The following is a 7,329-nucleotide window of genomic DNA, read 5'->3' as shown; positions in this document are numbered from 1 at the left end:
CGCCGCTCCCCGCCGTCAGCCCACACCTCATCAATAGGGGTTGACAGCCGAGGCCTCGCCGCCCCGACGGCACCGCTGACGGCACGGCACGGTCAAGAGCCGGGGATGCGAGCGGGCAGCTCCCCAAGTCAGGGTTGCAGGCAGACCTGAGGGTCCAAGGTGCAGGCAGCCTCATCAGTAGGGAGACCAATGGTTTTGGGATACAGGCAGCTACATGGGGTGGAGCGCAGGCAGGGCTGGGGGTCTGGGTGCAGGCAGCGCCGTGGGTCTGGGGTGCAGGCAGCACCGTGGAGCCAGGTGGAGGCAGTCCCAGTGGGTCCGGGGTACAGGCAGCCCTGTGAGTCAGGGTGCAGGCAGCCTTGTGGGTCAGGTTGCAGGCAGCCCCATTGATCTGGGGTGCGGGCAGCCCCGTGGGTCAGGGGTGCAGGGACCCCCACGGGCCTGGGGGCACAGACAGCCCCGTAGTTGAGGGGGTACCGACAGCCCTGTGGGGCAGGGCTCAAGGGACAGAGCCATAACAGGCATCCACAGGCAGGGGCACACCCGGGCAGCTGCACACCAAGACACAGTGACAGGTAAGGACATAGAGTTACTGGGTACAGGCAGACAGACACATAAGCGAGAGAGACATGGACACGCGGATAGATACGTAGAGATAAATAAACAGGTGTTTTGGCAAGTAGATAGGCACAAATAGGCAAGTAGACATAGTAATAACGAAGTTTCATAGTTATATGGATATATGTCTAGATGAATAGATGGGTATATGGAATGGATATAAGGATATATAGATATACGGATAAACGGGTAGATTGATATATGGATAAATGGATAAATGGGTAGATGGATAGATGGGTAGATAGATGGATATATGGATAAATGGGTAGATGGATAGATGGATAGATGGACAAATGGGTAGCTAGGTGGATAGGAAGATAGATGGATATATGGATATATGGATATATGGATAAATGGATAAATGGGTAGATGGATAGATGGGTAGATGGATAGATGGATAGATGGGTAGATGGATAGATGGATAGATGGGTAGACGGATAGATGGATAGATGGATAAATGGATAGATGGATAAATGGGTAGATGGGTGGTGATACTGACTGAGGCTCCGCTCTGCCAGGGCTCCAGTCCACACATTTCCAGGCAGTTCAGCCTTCTGCCTGATGCAGGAGGCTTTTCCAGCCTCTCCAACATGGGAAGGGGCTTTCCATCACCACTGCCATTGCTGCCGGCCATGAGTGGCTGCACCCAGGCCTGAGCCACCAGCCGGCACCCAAGAAGACGATTTCACAGCAGTGTGGTGACAGCATACTGCAAGCGCCCTCCACACACTGCAGTGCTTTGACGTAATGACAATAAAACCACGTGTGTGGATAGCGGTACAAGTGGGCGACGGGAACCCCGGCGTGCCCCCGTTCACCCCCGGCGGGCTTCCCCTGTCCCTGGAGGCGATGCTCACCCATTCATCCCCGCACCGGCGGCCCCGGGGGATCCCCCCACCCACCAGTGACGTGCGCCGCAGGTTCCCACGCACCCATTCATTCATCACCCCGTGGGTGACAGCGGCGCAGCCCCTTTCCCACAGGGAAAGCCCCCCTCTGTGTCAGTTGTGAGGGTCCTGGGTTAGGAAATGTGGATTTTAGGCTCAATTCACGTGATTTTGGCAGTAAAGCTGAGCAGAAGCATAGCACGCCAATCTGTACTGTATTTTCAGTGCCCTCCCGGGGACACCTCTGTCCCCTGCAGCAGGCATCCACCACGCACACGTGGTGGCACAGACACGCGTGGCATCACGCAAAGCGTGATCCAAGCACACACGTTCACATCCTGCGGCCCCCCTTTCCCTAAAGATCCCAGTTCCAGGTGGGTTTCGGATCCTGACTCTCCCCAAATCACCCCGGCACTGCCGCTCGCTGCTCAGCCACTCTCCTCTCAGGCTGCATCGCTGCATCCCATGGCTTTGTCCTTGAGGAAGTCATTTGTGTTTATTTCCATTAGGGGGGAAAAAAAAAGGAGAAAACAAGGAAAAAAAAGAAAAAAGAAGAAATAAAACAAAGAAAAAAGAAAAAAAGAAAAAAGAAAGAAGAAACAAGGAAAAAGAAAAAAGGAAAAAGAAAAAAGAAAAAAGAAAAAAGAAAAAAGAAAAAAGAAAAAAGAAAAAAGGAAAAATAAAAAAAAGAAAAAAGAAAAAAGAAAAAAAAAGAAAAAAGGAAAAAGAAAAAGCAGTAACATAACATTTGGGGGCGGAGAAGGCAGTCACAAAGGGTTTTAAAATGCCCCTGGAGCATCGCTGAGCCATGGTGCTCTTTGGACCCCCTTCTCCCCGGCGGTACCTGGCCGTGGGGTGGGGGGGTGGAGGGGGTGGTGGCATTTTAGGACCGCTGTCACCCTGTAAATAGATGTGACGTTTGTTTAGGAAAGTGCCCCTGACGGTGCGACAAGAGGCTTTGATAAGTCTGGGGGGGTGGCAGCCAAAACCAGAGCCCTCTCCAGCTCGGACGCCTTCCTCCCCACACTCCCCCTCGGCTGAGGGTGGGGGTGTCCCGCGGGTCCCCCCCGTCACTCCAGCGGGGTCTGATGCTCGGGGGTCACCCCCTTGCTCCGTGCCCCCCAGGGAGGGCAGGAGCGGGCAGGGAGGGGGGCAGCAGCATCACCCCCCCCTCCATCCCCAAACCCCCCAAAAGGCGGCGGGGGAGGCGGTGCCGCCCCGGGACATCTCCGGGCTCGCAGGGCTCCTCGCCCCCCCCTCCCCGGCCTGATCCTGCCCCTCTGCCCCCCAAAAAACAGCAGGACCCCCCCCCCTCCACCTCCCACATTGCACCGGCTGCTCTCATACAAACCAGCGCCGTGCAAACCCCGCCGGCTGCACCTCCATCCCCCCTGTACCTATAGATACCTACCTACAGACATACCTATAGATACATACCTACAGATATACCTATAGATACCTACCTACAGCTATACCTATAGACACCTACCTACAGATATACCTATAGATACATACCTACAGATATACCTATAGATACATACCGCCCGCAGATGCCACCCAGCCGAGGGCACCGGTGTTTCGGAGCCCGGCTGGCCGGGGGTGGCTCGTCCCCTCCCGCAGCCGGTAGCCCCCCGCAGCCCCTTCCCGGCTGGCAGCCAAGGCACGGAATAATTAAAACGGTTTAAAAAAACCGTTCAAAAATCCCCGTGCAGCCTTGGCACAGCCGCTGCCGGCTGCGCTTATCCCTTTTGCTCTGCTAAAACCACACTTTTTTTACTCCCCCTCACCATTTTTTTTAAAAAAAATCAATTTTCAGCACAGTCCCGCGGAGAAATTTTTAAATCAACTTTTCCCCCTCTTTTCCCCCTCATTCCCAATTCCTAATGCGTTTTTTTTTTTGTTTGGCTTTTAGTTTTTTTTGTTCACTCGCGGGTGCATCTCTCAACACCCGGAGCTTTAACTCTAAAACCGCCGCGGAATTAACTTTGATGCGGGGGAGAGAAAAAAAAAAAAACAAAAACCCAAACGGCATCGTGTCGATTTATTCCCCCCCTGGGGGAGAAGAAGGGGCTGGAAAGGAGAGTGGAAAGTCCGAGATTTGTTCCGCAGGGTTATTTTCAGCCAGATTTCGTTAACTGCACTCTGGAACGGCAGGAAAAAAACCTCCTCCGAGTGCAGAGCAGAGATTTTTTTTCCTTCCCGCTGCACTCCGCTGGATCCCATCCTCTGCTTTTTCGGGATAAAAAAGTATCCGAAAGCCATCCTCACCCTCCCGGCTGTTGGTTTGCCCCAGGCTGGGGTTCGGCTCGGCTCCTCAATACATTGCTTTTTCGGGATGCTCGGCGCTAAGGACCGGTATTTCGCCGCTGAAAGAGGCTGGATCCGGCCACGCACACGCAAAACCGACGGCGGGATTTTTTTTTTTTTGTGTGTGTGTGTGTATGTTTTGGTTTTTTTTTCCCTGGAAGAGGCAAAACCAAGGCAGGTCCTTGAAGTCGTTTCTGCTCCTCGTATTGCTGCTCGGGAGGTTTGTAATCGGTTTTAATTGGATTTTTGCTTGTTTTTTAAAGAAAGCGCTGATATCCAGTAAGAATTCAACGAAGTTTCAGCTGCTTTGATACAGAAAAATCGCCAGAGATTTTGCAAGGCGCGGAGAGGGAGATGCGTGTCCGAAACCCAGCACATCTGGATACGCAGCTGCTTTGGGAGAAGACAAAAAAAAAAGACATCGATATATTTATTTCTCCTTTCTTTCTCTGCATGCCGATAGCCCTGTGTTCATGAGCATATTTTTATATATATACACACGCACGCAGCGTGGTATAAATTACACTGTATCTTTAGGTACGGGAGTATATACATGCTTATATGTAACACACGTTCCTGTGTCTAATACGCATTAAGTCTCATCTAGATGCAATGTTTGTATCGGTATGTATTTAACTACGTACTTATTATTACACACATATTTCCCCCATCGTGTACTTAAAGTACAAATACCTGCAACGCGCACACTGGCACCGTTGCCCAGATTTCTCCTTGCTGTATTTATGCGCCTGTAATTTTATTTCTATACGTGCTTATAACCATCTTCATGCCCGTATTTGTGTATTTGCCCGGATTCAGCTCTAGTTGCATTTTTAACCTCTGCCGGTGCCCACCCGCATCCCCGCTGGGCTGGAGCCCCCTCTTTGGGGTCCCTGTGCCGCCCCCACGGCTGCCCCGGACCCCCAAATTTCCAAGGGGAACCCCAGAGCCGGGCTGTAGGAAATATTATGGGTGTGAGCGTTATTCCCGGGGAGAATATTCCTGTGGGAACCCCCCCGGCGGCTCTCACGGAGGAGAAGCTGGAGCCACACCACGGGGAAATGTTCCCCCAGGAGTGGGGGGGCCGTGGAGGGCTGAGCCCCCCACCCGTGGGCTCGGTGGCCCGTGGGACCCCGCGTCGCAGCGGGGTGCAGCGGCCCTGGGCTCTCCCCGGGCTCCACCATTAACCTTTAGACCCGGCGGCCTCTGCAGCGCGCGGGGAGGCGGGGGGGGGGCAAAGGATGGGTGTTCAGTTTGGGGGGGGGAACCCCAAAACAGGCTGGGGTGAAGGGGAGAGCGCCTGCGACCTCTTCACTCTGCTCGGACGGTGAAGGATTTGGGGGCAGGAGCTTGGAGAAATCCCCCCTGCGCAATATCCCCATGGAAAGGGGTTGCCTCCAAAGGGACTGGGGAGCTGGGGGGGGGAGTCCCCGTCCCCCCAAAATGCCCCTTGTGATTTCTGCGAGCTGGGCACACGTGTCCCTGTGGGTGCGTGGGGAGGTGCGGAGCAGGGCTGCCCGGCTGGACTTTGCCTGCAGCGTGGGGCCGGCCGTGTGGCCATGCCTGGGGTGGTGGTTTGATTTTATTATTTTATTCCTTTTTTTTTTTTTCTTTCCCTTCTCCTTGCACAGCAATGAAACCTGGCGCCCGGCTGATGGTGCAACAGATACCAACCCCCCCCCCCCCCCTTACCCCCCCACCCCCCCACTTCTTTCCTTCCATCGCCGCCCACTTCCACGTGACGTGGGCAAACCAGTCAGCGAGTGGAACTGGGGTGTCTGGCCGTACTGGGGAGCCAACGGAGGCGGGGGGCAGAGAGACCCCCCTGCCCCTAACCCCCCCTGCAAAGCAGGAGCAGGCAGGAGCCAGGCATCTCTTAGCCCTCTGCCTTCCCCACAGCGAAGGGGGGTCCTGCCCCACGACCTCGCCCCCCTCCGCCCCTTGCCCCCCCCAGCACCGAAGGTGGGTAGCGCTTCTCTGTCCCCTCGCTCCTCTTCCTCGCTGTCACACCGGGACCCCGGCGAGCCCCTTCCCATGGGCCTCCCCTGAAACCTTCCTCCTATTGTCTCCTCGGGCTTGAAAATGGACTCGATTTTGCTTTTTTGGGGGCTTGATTTTTATTTTTATTATCATCATTACTATTTTTAAGGCAGAAGGGGAATTCACTTCTTTTTCCCCACCTGTGGATCCTGCTCCTCTTTGGAGAGTCCCATGGAAACGCTCCATCCTAGGCCGGTTACACACACAGGACCCAACCGCTCCTCCGTCCCTGGGGTTTCGGGGGGACACGGAGCTCCCTCAAACCCCCTTCTTCCCGGCTCGCTTCCATCCTTACCCCTTCCCGACGCTGCCTCCGGCTTCTCCCCCTTTCCTCGGCCGCCTGCCGGTCTCCCGCTCTCCTCCCGGGTATCAGTCCTTATCTCCCGGTTATCTCTTCTGCTGCTAAATTCAGCCCAGCGGAGGGGTTCAGCCTGGGGAATCTGCTAGTTAAATCTAAATCAGTCCCAAGAGTTATTTCTCCGGCCATAATTCCCCCCCATCCAGCCATTCTCCGGGTGTGAGATGGTTTTCTAGGATCCCTCCATGATCTGCAGAGAAAATAAGCGTCTCAGATCGTTCCGCCCCGCTCCCGGACCCTCCTTGGGAAGGGTATTTCACCCTGACCCCCCTCCGCAAGTGGTTTTTGGGGGGTCTCTCCATCGCAAGCCACATGCAAGGCCCCGACGGCATCCTACGGCCTGCGCCGTGCCCGAAAACCAGCCCCTTCACCCCAACCCCCCCACCCAAAGGACCCCAAATTGGAAACCAGGTCGACATGGCCAAAAGCACCCGTCGTGCCCACCCTGCCCCGTGGCAGACCCACGGCATCCCCGGTCCCCAGTGGGTCAGCCCTCCGTGCTTCCAGCTTCTCCTAGGGGAGGCGGGGAAGGATTAACAAGCCCCGGGTGGGGGATTTTTGTGGGTCTGCTCCCCCCATGCTGTCACTTGTAGGTGGGGAGCAGCATTGAGAGGGGGGTGCAGGATTTAATGCCCCTCCCTCCCCCTTTTAAGCACCCTTCCACGCGTGGCTGGGCTTTGGGGGGGTGCGGACACGCGTGGGGCGGGCGCGGGGTGGGAGGGTCGAGCCAGCCTTCCTCCTCCTCCTCCTCCTCCTCCTCCTCCTCCTCCCTCCTCCTCCCCCCCTTTTTCCCCACCGTCTGCCTAATTTAATTCCCCCCCCCCAGCCCTCCGCAGCTTCAGCCTCCGGGTCGCCTCCCCGCCGCCAGCCCCACATCAAACGCCGGCCTCGGGGGCCATTAACAACTTAAAGCACCGATCGTACCTGCGGGACAAAGGTTTTTGCTCCAGGTTTTAAGAGAAAGCATCGCTGTCTCTCACCTTCCCGGCTGTGTAACCCCCTCCTCTTTCATCCCCCCCCCCACCCCGGGGCTGCTCTAACCTCCTTATCTCCTCCGCCCCGAGGGGGGGTCCGGTCCCGGCCGCATCCCCCCGCCTCCCCCCGGGGGTGTTGTTGGAC

This window comes from Platalea leucorodia (genome assembly GCF_965183815.1).
Source record: "Platalea leucorodia genome assembly, chromosome: 3".
NCBI lineage: Eukaryota > Metazoa > Chordata > Aves > Pelecaniformes > Threskiornithidae > Platalea > Platalea leucorodia.
This window is presented reverse-complemented; position numbering follows the sequence as displayed.